A 14,950-nucleotide genomic window follows, 5' to 3' on the forward strand; every position below is an offset into this window, starting at 1 on the left:
TACGCTACCCAGAGGATTCTTGGTCAAAGACCGGAAGTCGTGAGCTGCTTAAGCCATATGAAGCCATAAAAGAATCATTTCTAGCCATTGCCTAGTGAATGGCGATCAGAGAACTTTCCTCACTTGCGTGACATTACTCCATCCTCCCGGAATATCTCCTGTCATCAAACAAACAGTCGTCGCACTCGCGACTAGGCACTCACGTTATTTATGACAGTCATAACTTTAAAGTCGTAGATAATTTCGTCTATCTTGGAACCAGCGTAAACACCACCATGTCAGCCTAGAAATCCAACGCAGGATAAATTTTGCCAACAGGTGCTACTTCGGACTGAATAGGCAATTGAGAAGTAAAGTCCTCTATCGACGAACAAAAACCGAACCATATAAGTCACTCATTATTCCCGTCCTGCTATGTGGTACAGAGGCTTGGACGATGACAACAACTGATAAGTTGACGTTGCGAGTTTTCGAGAGAAAGGTTCTGTGAAAGATTTATGTCCTTTGCGCATTGGCCACGGCGAATTTTGCATTCGATGAAACGATGAGCTGTATGAGATATACGACGTCCATGCCGTCCATAGTTCAGCGAATTAAAAGACAGCAGCTACGCTGGCTAGGTCATGTTGTCCGAATGGACGAAAACACTCCAGCTCTGAAAGTATTCGACGCAGTACCCGCCGGGCGAAGCAGAGGAAGAGGAAGACCTCCACTCCGTCGGAGGTTAACTCGGCTATAATCACGTAAGCGGTGTCTACGCAAGTAAAGAAGAAGAATTTATCCTTTAAAATCTTTATCGTCTCCTCGGAGCGGTCGTTTGCGTTTGCTGAATAGCCAGAAGTTACACTGAGCTCAATTAGGCGAATACGGTGTTTGCGGCATGATATTAGTTGAAAATTTGGCTAAAAACTCTTCGTGAGTACAGTATCAATACATTATGGGACGGTGCATTATCTTGGTGCAAAAACCAAGAGTTTTCGGCTCATAATTCTGGCCTCTTTTTACGAGTACCTTCGCGAAAACGATGCATAACACTGAAATACTATTCTTTGTTGCCAGTTTGGCCGGTCGGAAGGAGTTCGGCGCGCACCACTCCTCGAAAACCGAAGAAAACTGTCAACATAACCTTACCTTTTGACCTGCTTTGATGTGGTTTTTTCGGCTTCGGCTCACCTTTGCCACGATATTCGGCCGACTGATCGTCTGTAAGCACAGATCCAAGATTTATCGCCAGTATAATACGTTTCATGACATGCTGGAATTCATTGTTTCACAAACGTTAATATGACGATGCTAGTAAAAGATCTCATTGTGAATTTCCTTTCCTTTATTTTATTGGCGAGTTGATGACGTGGTTCGTTGTGAACACGTTCTCAACCCTCTTTGAATAATTTGTACCAATCAAAAGAACTTTTCCGCGACATACTATTATTACCAAAGGCGTTTTCCTACATTTTGAACATTTTCAACCTAGAAAGAAAATATATCCACGAATGGGCTTCAGCGCAAAACTTAAATTAAAAATTCTTACTATATTTTGCTCACAGTGGTATACACAATATACTTACCCAAATTTACTAAATAAAAATTTATAGAAAATGACGTAAGAAACTTCCTTTCGTGAAAATCTTGCAGAGTGATTTGTGCATACATATAGGTGCATACTACTACATGATTGTACATATGTATATTCCAAGTGCCCTTTTAGCATATGTTGATAACTCTTTATACATACTTTTTTGTTAAAAGTCAGTAAATGTATCACTGTAACAAAACTACCTAATAATTAAGAAATTTCATTAACACAGAGGTGTTCTTGAAGTTGCAGTAACCCAGTCGCACGTCGGGAGTAAGCGCAATCAATCATATTGTCTTTGACAACCACAGTCAAAAGCGATAAAGAACAGCATTGAAGTTGTCTGCAAGATCAACATCGATAGCCGCATTTTCGGTGTTAAGCACCTGATTGCTGTTGGATGCCGCAAAGCAACTTCGACGAACTGAACGAATCGTGTAGCCGTCAGCAAATGCATACAGAAACATATTCAAATTCGTATATAACAAGTAAGGAAGAGCTAAATTCGAGTGTAACCGAACATTTCATACTCTTGCAACTTGCAAGGATCAAAGACTTTATATTAAAAAGAAAAATAAAAGAATTCAACACTCAATATTCGACGAAATGGTGACTGGATTAGGTCAAATTTGGTATTTTATTAAGTTATATTATTGGTTATAGATTCAATTAGTTTTACTGCAATAATTTTCTTCGTGTCAGCTAATTTGATTAAAATCTAGTTCAAGTTTTTACCCAATTTTATCCATTTAAAGCACAATGATGCACTGTTAGACTCTGTTAAATTTATTAAAATAACTTAAATATTTGCTGATAACTATATGTACATAATATTAAGCAAGTCGGAAGTCCTAAAATCTTTGTATGAGGTTTATGGCGGCTAAGGGAATTAGTGAACCTCCCTTAATTTCAATTTTATACCACACACCTTGATCAATAGTTTCGATAAAAAGTCAGCCAAGGGTTCTAGAGCCACATTTCCAGTATCTGAGGCTGGAATAATTTTGATCTGACTTTGTCAATTTTTTGACTTGAGATAATATACCTCAAAGGCAATATTCGTGAAAAGTTGTTTCCCTATACATATATTGGGTAGTCGACAAAGTCTTTTCGTTTCCAGTGCTACCAATTACATTGTGTCATACCATATAGTGTTGCAAAGATGAGTTTTAAGCTTCATTTAACCAAAAAATGATTAAATTCGGGGAAGTTAAAAAAAGTTACAGCTGTTCAAAAATTAGTGAAAATAATGAAGAAATTCGCTATATTTTGAAATTTTTATATAAAAAAGGAAAGAATGCCACGCAAGCACCCAATGTAATTTATGAAGTTGACGGAAACGATGCGGTGTCAGTTCGTGTAGCACAACAATGATCCGCTCGCTTCCGTTCTGGAAATTTCGATTTACACTGATGAAAGTTTTACACTGATGGCATAATGTTTCTAGCGGAAAAATGGAAAAAAGAAATCGACCAAAATGACACATATTTGTTTATTTATTTATTATTATAAATAAAAAAAAAAACAATTTGAAGTTTGATTAGAAAGTCTGATTTCGCCCATTTTCGCACTGTGATATGGTAAAAATAATACTATGTACCAAATATGGTTGAAATTGGTCGAGTGGATACCGAGATATGTATGTGATTTCACCTAAACATGAGCGGTGCCATTCCCGTTGTTCAATTTTCCCATCAGTCACCTCGTACCATCCCGGATATAAAATTTAAAGTCTCTGAGGCACTTAGTTGCATTGTCGCAAGAGGTATCGAAATGATTTGTACTGTGCAAATTTGGGTAATATAGCTTCAATGGTTTGGGTTAAATACATTAAACCTAAACCATCGTGACGATATCTCAATTTTACTCAATTTACAGCATACTCAAACAGACGGTCACTCGGAATTCAACTCATCTCGGTATCTTGACTATGTATGTATATATTTAAACCTATATCTATATCAACTAGTTTTAAGTGATATAAATAACCATTATGTGAACAAAACTGCTATACTCTGTATTAACATGTTGTAAGAGTATAAAAATATGAATCATATGAGCAGTAACGCAGTGAAAAGTCTTTAAGAGCAAACGAAAATATTTTTTTTCTCAATATGTATACATACATACATACAAATATATATATCAAATTGATTGTGTGGGATAATATGGACAGTTTTTTGGAAATTGACTCATGCAGGTGATAAAAATACAAAGTAGAGACAAAATCGTAAAACATGTGTAATGAAAACATCTGGTTTTACAATAAATTTACCACGAGTGACGTGTTGGAGCGCAAACCTTTAGCCTTCAGGAATGTTTTCTGCCGCTGCAGCAACTACCAGGGTACGAGTATATGTATATTAGGGTGTGCCACTTTGAGGCAACCTTTTTTTTCAACTGAAAAACAGGCTCAACCATTTCGAAATGTGTAAAAAAAAAGTCACTCAAAATATGAGCTCTTAATATTAATATTAAGAGGTGCCTCTTTCAAATATTCTGTTTTCCATATAAATTACATGAAAAAAAAATCATTTTTTTTGTGATTGTGCGGAGGTTATCACATGATCGATTTTTCGAATGTCAAGAATCGATTCTTAATCGACTTCGACTACTGAAGATCGATTCTGAAAAATTGATCATTTTACGAGAAACCTCGATTTTCGAGTAGAATCGGAATCGAGTTTACTAGCTAGAACAGGGTATATTAAGTTTGTCACGAAGTTTGTAACACCCAGAAGGAATCGTCGGAGACCCTATAAAGTATATATATAATCGATCAGTATGTCGAGCTGAGTCGATTTAGCCATGTCCGTCTGTCTGTCTGTCCGTCTGTCCGTCTGTCTGTATATATACGAACTAGTCTCTCAGTTTTTAAGATATCGTTTTGAAATTTTGCAAACGGCATTTTCTCTTCCAGAAGCTGCTCATTTATCGGAACGGCCGATATCGGACCACTATAACATATAGCTGCCATACAAACTGAACGATCGGAATCAAATGCTTGTATGGAAAACTTTCACATTTGACAAGATATATTCACGAAATTTGGTATATACTATTTTCTAAGGCAACAATGTAATCTCCGAAGAAATTGTTTAGATCGGTTAACTATAGCATATAGCTACCATACAAACTGAACGATCGGAATCAAGTTCTTGTATGGACAACTTTCACATTTGACAAGATATATTCACGAAATTTGACATATGTTTTTTTCTAAGGCAACAATGTAATCTCCGAAGAAATTGTTCAGATCGGTTAACTATAGCATATAGCTGCCATACAAACTGAACGATCGGAATCAAGTTCTTGTATGGACTACTTTCACATTTGACAAGATATATTCACGAAATTTGGTATATGTTATTTTCTAAAGCAACAATGTAATCTCCGGAGAAATCGTTCAGATCGGTTAACTATAGCATATAGCTGTCATCAGGGGCGTCGCGAGGATCCAGATCATGGGGGGGTGAGTCCCTTTGAAATGCCGACTAATTTCAAGAATTTGCCGATTTAATGTATATGTTTATAAATATATATAAAATAAGGATATCTTCATTTCTGAGAAGTTTGACAACATAATAGCATAATTCATTATTTTATTCTCAAATAAGTATTGTACATATTAGTATAATCATCATTTAATATGTTTCTCTTAATATAAAATACATATATTGTTCAGCAACGTGTTACGCGGGAAAAAACAAGATTTTCTTAAGAAATTGAATTGCAAAAAATATAAATTTCTGAGTTATATTTTCACTCTGCGATGTTTCAACATTGACATTTTCCAACAACATCGCGCAGATCGTTTTCGTCTACTTCATCCTTTGAAGAAAGCAGCATCAACGAATTCAAACGTTCATCTCCCATTGTTGTACGCAAATCGTTGAAAACAAATTTCAATTTACTAAAAGAACGTTGACATGAAGCTGACGTGACAGGAGCAGTCATTATGTAATGAACAATTTTGTACGCAGAAGGAATGACCTTTCTCAATTTGTACGCTACTATAGAAATGTCATCGAAAGATTTACACTCTTTACATGAATCAAAAAGAATTTGTGTTTCAGCAAAAATACAATCTAGATCTTCACTGAAGAACTTAGGTTCCAATTGCACAACAAATTGTATAGATTCTATTGTAATATTACTTCTGTTAGCTGGAATCCTGAACATCTCTTGAATGGGTTTGAAGGTTGACATAGTTTCTTGCAAATTATCTTGAAAAAATTTGTGAAATTTTCGAGGACAATTTTGAATTCTCTTCTATAAAATGTATGGAAATCAATATTACAAGCAGTTGCTGGATTATCGTCATATTTCTTCGGAGCACGGCGTGTTCTGTGGTGTTTCGAAAAGTCATTTTCAGGGTTGATCTGACACTTTTCAGCAAATGCAACTGAACTTGCTAGCAATGCGTTAATTTATAATATATTCAACCACTGTTATTCGACCCACCCCCACCACACCCCCCCTCGCGACGCCCCTGGCTGTCATACAAACTGAACGATCGGAATCAAGTTCTTGTATGGACAACTTTCACATTTGACAAGATATATTCACGAAATTTGGTATAATTTTTTTTTCTAAGGCATCAATGTAATCTCCGAAGAAATTGTTCAGATCGGTTAACTATAGCGTATAGCTGTCATACAAACTGAACGATCGGAATCAAGTTCTTATATAGACAACTTTCACATTTGACAAGATCTATTCACGAAATTTGGTATATGTTATTATCTAAGGCAACAATGTAATCTCCGAAGAAATTGTTGAGATTGGTTAACTATAGCATATAGCTGTCATACAAACTGAACGATCGGAATCAAGTTCTTGTATGGACAACTTTCACATTTGACAAGATATATTCACGAAATTTGGTATATGTTATTTTCTAAGGCAACAATGTAATCTCCGAAGAAATTGTTCAGATCGGTTAACTATAGCATATAGCTTCCATACAAACTGAACACATAGTTACTAACAGAAATGCACCTGTGAAGGGTATTTAGCTTCGGTGCAACCGAAGTTAACGTTTTTTCTTGTTTGCTTTTATTTTTTCATGATTCAGCATCGTAAAATACATACCATTCTAAATTTTCACCCTTATACTATCAACCTTTGATTTTTTATCGCAATGCTTATATAATTCCCTTCCATTTACAGATCTGCAAAATGTCAATCGAATATAATAATTATAGTATACTATAATTTTCATATATGTATAGTTTTATTAATCAATCAGCTATTCCCTCAGGCGAGCCCCGTTGTCACTTCTCAACCAGCAACGGTTATGAAGGAGGGGTGAACGAAGCAAAAAATGCCGCGTTTCTATACAATTTCAATTTCAAAAAGTTCCTCGAATTTTCCCCATTTATTTTTTGTTTTTTTATGTATTGATCTTAGCAGGGACCATTATACGCTTCATTTAAATTTTTCAGTGTATGTAACTTTCAATCAATTTTATTTTCATAGTGAATTTAACATTATTTCTTAGTATTAAAAATATCAATAACGCAATCATTGACATTAACAATCATTGGGAGGTACCATACTCACCCCTGCTGCAGTTTTCATTTATATGAAAATTTTGAAGATACAACACATCCCATTTATATCGGGTGATTTTTTAAGAGCTTGATAACTTTTTTTTAAAAAAAAACGCATAAAATTTGCAAAATCTCATCGGTTCTTTATTTGAAACGTTAGATTGGTTCATGACATTTACTTTTTGAAGATAATTTCATTTAAATGTTGACCGCGGCTGCGTCTTAGGTGGTCCATTCGGAAAGTCCAATTTTGGGCAACTTTTTCGAGCATTTCGGCCGGAATAGCCCGAATTTCTTCGGAAATGTTGTCTTCCAAAGCTGGAATAGTTGCTGGCTTATTTCTGTAGACTTTAGACTTGACGTAGCCCCACAAAAAATAGTCTAAAGGCGTTAAATCGCATGATCTTGGTGGCCAACTGCCCATGCATCCCGAAAAATGCACTGTTTGGTGTGGTTTGTACGCTGGTGGAATCATTGGACCGTATTTTTTCAAAGATGCTGTTGGACGCAACGTTACGGTGAATGGCGATCGCTATCGTTCGATGCTAACAAACTTTTTGTTGCCAAAAATGGAAGAACTGAACTTGGTTGACATGTGGTTTCAACAAGATGGCGCTACATGCCACACAGCTCGCGATTCTATGGCCATTTTGAGGGAAAACTTCGGAGAACAATTCATCTCAAGAAATGGACCCGTAAGTTGGCCACCAAGATCATGCGATTTAACGCCTTTAGACTATTTTTTGTGGGGCTACGTCAAGTCTAAAGTCTACAGAAATAAGCCAGCAACTATTCCAGCTTTGGAAGACAACATTTCCGAAGAAATTCGGGCTATTCCGGCCGAAATGCTCGAAAAAGTTGCCCAAAATTGGACTTTCCGAATGGACCACCCAAGACGCAGCCGCGGTCAACATTTAAATGAAATTATCTTCAAAAAGTAAATGTCATGAACCAATCTAACGTTTCAAATAAAGAACCGATGAGATTTTGCAAGTTTTATGCGTTTTTTTTTTTTAAAAAAGTTATCAAGCTCTTAAAAAATCACCCGATACATATACCGACGGCAGTTTCATTACGGTAATATTAAATTATAAAAATAACATTCTCAAAATAATATAAATATTTAAATAAAAATATTTGGTTTAATATCGTTAATTTGCAGAAAAATTATACAAAATGGATTGGCAACTGAGCGAATTCTTAAATTTAATAAACTTATACGAGCATAAATCAAGATATCATTGCTCATTAAATTTATTATTTTAATTGGTATATAAATTTTATGCTACAAGTATTATAATTCGAAAATATGAAATTTTTTTTCAAGAAATACGTTTGTAGAAAAAAATATATTTCTTCTTTTTTTATTTTCCATCTACATTTTTTTTATCCATATAAGAATATAAGCAGTTCAAGAGCTCAACACATGCGCTACACCCGACGCCTTTTCGCAAATGATTATGTATGTTATGATAACAAATGCTCACATACAAATTTGGCAATGACAATAGATTTGACAGTTAGTATACCATAAACTTTAGCCTGTAGAGATGCGGGGTTAAAATCATCGCGACTGTGTCGAAATATTAAAAAGTCCAACTGACAGTGAATAGGTACGTTCATATGCATCAATATTATATATTAAGTAAATCCAAAATTATTGGTTCACGTATTGCCAACGTATCTCATACATATATTAACTGATTATAGGGTATAGAGCCAACCAGAAGCTAAAATTGTAAAGGTATATGAGAGCTAGGTTATATTTTGATCCATTTTTAAAATACTAGTTACAGGCACCGAACTCTACATATACGGTATCTGGAGACTTGACAATTTATTGTCCGATTTCGACAATTTTTATACGTAAGATACCATGCACCCAAGAAAATCTTTGTACAAAGTTTAATACGATATCTTCCTTAACACTTGATTTATACACTGTAAAGTGAAAGAATCAGATTGAATCTTCATAATGTAACTGGTGGAAATTTGTTAATTAGCTCCTGAGGTATAGGATTTCACTTAAAGGAGGGGGCCAATATTTACACCGGCTCATACAAAGCCTTTTACTATCGTAGGAGGTCTTGAAAAGATGTTACCAAAGAAAATTTTATTGATATAATTTGACGGGTTTGGGAAATATATACATTAAGCCTATTAGGGGGCGGGAACATGCCCACTTTTTAAGAAGCTGCCACTCCCTCTTACGATCTGTTGTACCAATTACAGTTGTGTAGGTTATTTTACTGTTAATTTGCCGCACTTTATAGATTAATGGCGTTTCGTGGCAGTGCTCGCATTCCGCCCATACCGAACTTTTGATGATGCCAAGGTACACGTGTCCCAAGATTCATTAAGATATTTTAGTTTTTACTAAAGCTTGCACGGACGGACAGACAGACAGTCATCCGGATTTCAACTTCTCTGGTCATCCTGTCATTTAGATAAGTATACCGTATACATATATCTATATATCTCGATTACTTTTGGTTGATACAAACAATCGTTATTGTTGACCTAACTAATATACTCTGTAGCGACATATTACTGTATATCTTCTATTATATAAAATTTAATCGCAAAATGTGTTGCTAAGCGCATAACTCAACAACGCCTGGACCAATTAGCCCAATTCTTTTTTTTAAATGTTCGTTGAAGTTCAAAGATGGTTTTTATGGCGATTCAAATAATTGCCGGTAAACCCCTAAAAACAGCCCCTTTCTTAAATGCTTGTTTGTTAGTAACGCTAAGGCTCGAGAACTGCTGCACCAATTTTGATGAAATTTTCAGAGGTTGTTCGTTGTGGATCGGGAAAGGCTTAGAAATAAAAATCGGAAAATTGAACAATTCCAGAAAGTAACTTTTTTCCACACAAATTTTTTTAAATTTTTTTGTTTTGTTTTTCAATGTTTTGATTTGTAAATTATTTGAATCGTTCAATTTCGGTCGCTTGCTTTTTTATTCCGGCTATTCAAAAAAAATGTTTTTGAAAATTATTCAGTGAAAACTTTATGTGTGTATTCTTTTTGCTATCAACTATGGCAGCCCAAGACACATGAACGAGTACTCCCAGGATGCGATGACATACGTGTAGAATTAGGGATAGCGGTCAATCAGCAAGCGATCGTCACGATATCACAGCTTCTTCTTTGGATGGTTGATGGTGGTTACACCAGATCAAATTGGTGAAATAATTTTTGCGAAAATTCCTGAGGCAGAGAAAGATAAAGTAAAGATAAAGCTGAACATTCAGCATTCAATTTAGAGGAGTGAATATCGAAGTTGACAACACATGTATCGTACCATATTCGCCATTATTGTCTAATTCACATTCAAAACTCATATCAATGTTGAGTACTGCAGTTTGGTGAAATCGATCAAATACGTTTGCAAGTACGTCACCAAAGAAAGCAACATGGCGGTTATTGGCCTTGAACGAGATGAGATCAGCAAGTATCAAATGGGTCGATAAGTGAACTGCAATAAAACGCTATGTAGGATATTTACTTTTGCAATTCATGAACGTTTTCCGACTATTATGCGTCTCGCTGTTCATTTGGAGAATGACCAAAGAGTGTATTGCAACCAAGGGAATACATTACAAACAGTGGAAAGACCGCTAGCAACAAAATTGCCCTTGACTACTTTTTTCTCAACTTGCGTCAGAGATCCGTTTGCAAGAATATTTCTCTATTCGGAAATGCCTTGATATTATACATGGAATACATCGTCGAAGAAATAGTTACGCAGAAAGCAAGACCAACCAGTAGATGAGCACCTATGTAGGAGTCTTCTAAGCTAATTCATTAGGACGAATTTACACAATCCATCCGAAAAATGACGATTGCATTGCTTCTACCTTCGGTTGCTATTGATAAATGTACGTGGTTTAATTTCATTTGAGTATTTGCGTACTGTGAGTGGTACGGTGCGTGTAACTTTTTGAGAAGGAAGCCAGCAATTACAATTGCTGGAACATGATAATCAATGGAATCAAACGATGGACAATTCGATAGCTACCTCGCATGCCACTGAAGTTCGCACAATTTTCGCGATGATCATTTCGACATATCTGCCTTCAAATCTGCTTCGATTATGGGATACAAACAAAAATTACATTGCCGAAGACATTTTACATCGTATTCGATAAGAATTGGAAATAGGCAAATTCCGGTTCCACTGGAAAGGTTTGTTATCAATTCCACCTGCTTTTTGTTAATTCACTACAATGAAATAACTGTATGAACTCATCACGAATCTTTATCCGTGCCAAATTAGCGTAACTTCCATTACTTGAGTGCACGCGCAATTTTCTTCTTCTTCTTTACTGGCGTAGACACCGCTTACGCGATTATAGCCGAGTTAACAACAGCGCGCCAGTCGTTTCTTCTTTTCGCTACGTGGCGCCAATTGGATATTCCAAGCGAAGCCATGTTTTTCTCCACATGGTCCTTCTAAAGGTCTTCCTTTTCTCTGCTTCCCCCGGCGGCTACTGCGTCGAATACTTTCAGAGTTGGAGTGTTTTTGTCCATTCGGACAACACAACATGACCTAGCTAGCGTAGCCGCCGTCTTTTAATTCGCTGAACTATGTCAATGTCATCATATATCACGTACAGCTCATCGTTCAATCGAATGCGATATTCGCCGTGGCCAATGCGCAAAGGACCAAAGAACCTTTCTCTCGAAAACTCGCAACGTCGACTTATCAGTTGTTCTCATCGTCCAAGCTGTATTTTTGGAAGCCGTGAATTATCCAGTGGAATTTCTAAAATCTTTAGGGAGGCTTGGTATGTCGTCGCAATATTAGCGTCTCAAACTTGGATCTGACATTATTATTATCTTTCGCAATCTTCATGCGCCGAAATTTTGTAATGGAACCCTACTGATTGTGCCGCAGCTATCAAATACAAGGGGCAGAATGCTTGATTCTACGAATTCCTTTGAGTTCCAACGATTTGCCATTTCAGTTCGAACGTATTCAGTTTCCAATGAAAACTGCATTTTCGAAGGCAATCAATAGGACACAAGGATAGTCGCTAGAAGTGTGTGGCATAAATCTGGAAATGCCATGTTTTTCACACGGCCAGCTATACGTGGCGTGTTCACGAGTTGGAAAACCATCTTCTCTATACATTTACGCACTGGAACAAAAACCAAAAAATGTTGTTTATCAAGCTGCGTTACATTGAAAAAAATGTAGAAAAATCGAAAATAAATGATTTTTAACACAACGTGAGTTCACTTTTCTTTTCATTTCAAAACACATAATATCGCGCAGAACAACGCCTGCGGGGCCAGCTAGTTAGAGTGTAAAAATTGTGCAAACTCTGAGGCTGAGCCCCTACTTTTTTTAAGTTTTGTGTTCTTTGTAATTAAAAAAATAATTATAATTAAAGAATGTAATTGTTCCGTCACTCTTATTAAAGGACGTCTCCATTTCCATGGTTTAACCATATACTACTGTGATCAAGTTATAATAAAAGGTTAATTTTGTCCATTTTATCTCCTTCAAAGTTCCCCCCTCTCGCTGCAATACACTTATGCCAACGAATTTTCCAGTCATCATAGCACTTGGAAAAATCCTCCGTCGTGATGGCCATCAGAGCCTTCTTCGATTCAGCTTTTATATCCTCAATTGAGTCAAAACAGTGTCCTCGGAGTGATCATGTGAATTTGCTGAATAGCCAAAAGTTACACGAAGGTAAATTAGGCGAATGCGGTGGTTGCGGCACGATATTAATTGAAAATGTGGCGAAATATTCACGAATATCCAATGCAGTATGAGATGGTGCATTATCGCACTTCTTTGTTCAATAAATTCAGACATAGTAAAAATCGAAGAGTTTACTTCTAGAGCCTCACAAAACGACGCGTATCTCAAATACTAATGAATATTTTGACGTGAAATTTAGCATAGACGTCACTAACAGTACTATCAACTTATAGAAAAAAATTTACCGATTCGAAAAACACGCGAAGTATAATTAAAAATTCATCTTTCAATTTGATCACAGTAGTATGTACATATGTATGTATATATACATATTTGAGTTTATGCCATAAACAGGCGTTTCAAATATCTGATTTCTCGGAGGATAAGTTCACACGTGTGGGATGTGTTTGCGTTTGCCACAGCTTAAACCATGCTTAATTCATCAGTGTAGCATCGAAAGCAAATAAAGTGTGCAGCGTTGTGCTCCGATTAGATACGTTCAAACATAACCTGTTCAAGCTTCTGGGGAATGTGAACCAGTACATACATACATACACATGTAAGAGCAGTTAATACGTTGATGAATATTGTAAATGTAGAATTACTCGAAGCTTGAGCTAATTATATTGTTATGCTTCAAGTTGTGCTATTCTAAGAATACATTGAGCCATTCAAAAAATATGTTATATGTACAGCGGTGTTCAACATAATAGGAGTGCTCCTGAGAAAAATATTTAACCCAAAAAAATTATCATGTTAAAACATGAACGTCAAGCACTTTTCAAGAAATATTTCTAACGGTATTCCGCGAGTAAAACACAAAGCATAAACTTCAGCTGTTAACATTATTTCCAATGTTATGAGTTCAAATCTGTGTCGGTCACTGAATTGCGCTGTTCACAAAAATAGGAGTGTGAGCTACCAAGTGGTATGAAACATTTTTATTTAAACAAAATCTGTTAAAAACTTAAAAGTAAGTACAAAAAATAAAAACGTTGGGATTTTTAAAGGATAAGTCATTTATTTGAATTAATGGGTAGGAGAAAACATCTCAGCAACAAAAAGCGTGAAATCATTAAAAATCTTAGAAAAAAAGCTGAAACTTATAAAGAAATTTAAAGAAATACTCGCGTGCTTTGATCAAATGATATCAAATTCCCTGTCCTACAAAAATAAAGCCGAAAAAACGTGGACGAAAACGCAAAACTACTAAAGAAATCGATCGACACATACTCCAGTCGTCTAAAAAAGATCACAAAGCGTCGCCTAGAGAAATAAAAAAGCATCTGGATCTTGATTTTAGTGCCGTAACAGTTCATAGACGTTTATTGGAATATAATTTAGTTGCGCGGAGTCCGCGAAAGGTTCCATAGTTGACAAAGAAACATAATTAGAGCACGGCTACAATTCGCCAAGGAACATGGCAACTGGCAACCGGAGAAATGGAGAAATATTTTGAGGACAGAGGAATGTAAGGTAGTTTTATTTGGTGGCACAGGTTCTAGGCAGTATATCCGTCGTCAACCAAATACGGAATATAAACCGCAATACACTCTTAAGACCGTCAAACATGGGGTGCATAGTAGGAAAGTTTCTCGTGGAACGACGTGACACCAATCCATCTGATAAAAGAAACCATAGATCAGTACGTGTATGTGGATACTTATATTGAAAAAAGTTATGTTGCCATAGGCGGAAAGGAAGCAACAAGCCTCGGATGAGAGACCCTCCTTTTGATGACGACCATGGCAAACTAAATAAGGACTACGATTTAAGGGCATGTACCTGGAATGTGCGGTCCCTTAATTGGGAAGGTGCCGCTGCCCAGCTGGTTGCTGTCTTCGTGAAAATAAAAGCTGACATCACCGCCGTCCAAAATATGCGATGGACGGGACAAGGACAGAGACGAGTAGGTCCTTGTGGCATTTACTACAGTGGGCATATAAAGGAGCCCAAGTTTGGTGTGGGACTCGTGGTGGGAGAGAGACTCCGTCGCCGAGCACTATCATTCACTCCGGTGAATGAACGTCTAGCCACAATCCGCATCAAAGCGTGGTTCTTCAACATATCGCTGATTTGCGCCCACGCCCCGACGGAAGAG

The 14,950-nt window shown here is 36.5% G+C and overlaps 1 protein-coding gene and 1 long non-coding RNA gene across 7 annotated transcripts in view; one reads left to right on the top strand and one right to left on the bottom strand.

Moving 5' to 3' along the window:
- The window catches only part of LOC126765696 (uncharacterized), a 624,074-nt gene that overhangs the window by 601,689 nt on the left and 7,435 nt on the right, over positions 1-14,950 (top strand). For 5 of the 6 annotated variants that reach the window (XR_007668534.1, XR_007668533.1, XR_007668531.1 and 2 more), the window contains one exon: positions 1,823-3,508. The gene's annotated coding sequence lies outside the window, so the exon portion shown is untranslated. Of the gene's footprint in view, positions 1-1,822; positions 3,509-13,291; positions 13,409-14,950 lie in introns of those variants that run through there. The other variant, XR_007668535.1, reaches the window with a different exon arrangement.
- LOC126765830 (uncharacterized) overlaps positions 7,254-14,950 on the bottom strand; it is an 84,302-nt gene continuing 76,605 nt past the window's right edge. Inside the window, exon 2 of the long non-coding RNA XR_007668624.1 lies at positions 7,254-7,486. This is a non-coding gene — a long non-coding RNA (uncharacterized LOC126765830). The remainder of the gene's footprint in view (positions 7,487-14,950) is intronic.

Source organism: Bactrocera neohumeralis, unplaced genomic scaffold, assembly GCF_024586455.1.
Source record: "Bactrocera neohumeralis isolate Rockhampton unplaced genomic scaffold, APGP_CSIRO_Bneo_wtdbg2-racon-allhic-juicebox.fasta_v2 cluster11, whole genome shotgun sequence".
In the NCBI taxonomy this organism is placed as follows: Eukaryota; Metazoa; Arthropoda; class Insecta; order Diptera; family Tephritidae; genus Bactrocera; species Bactrocera neohumeralis.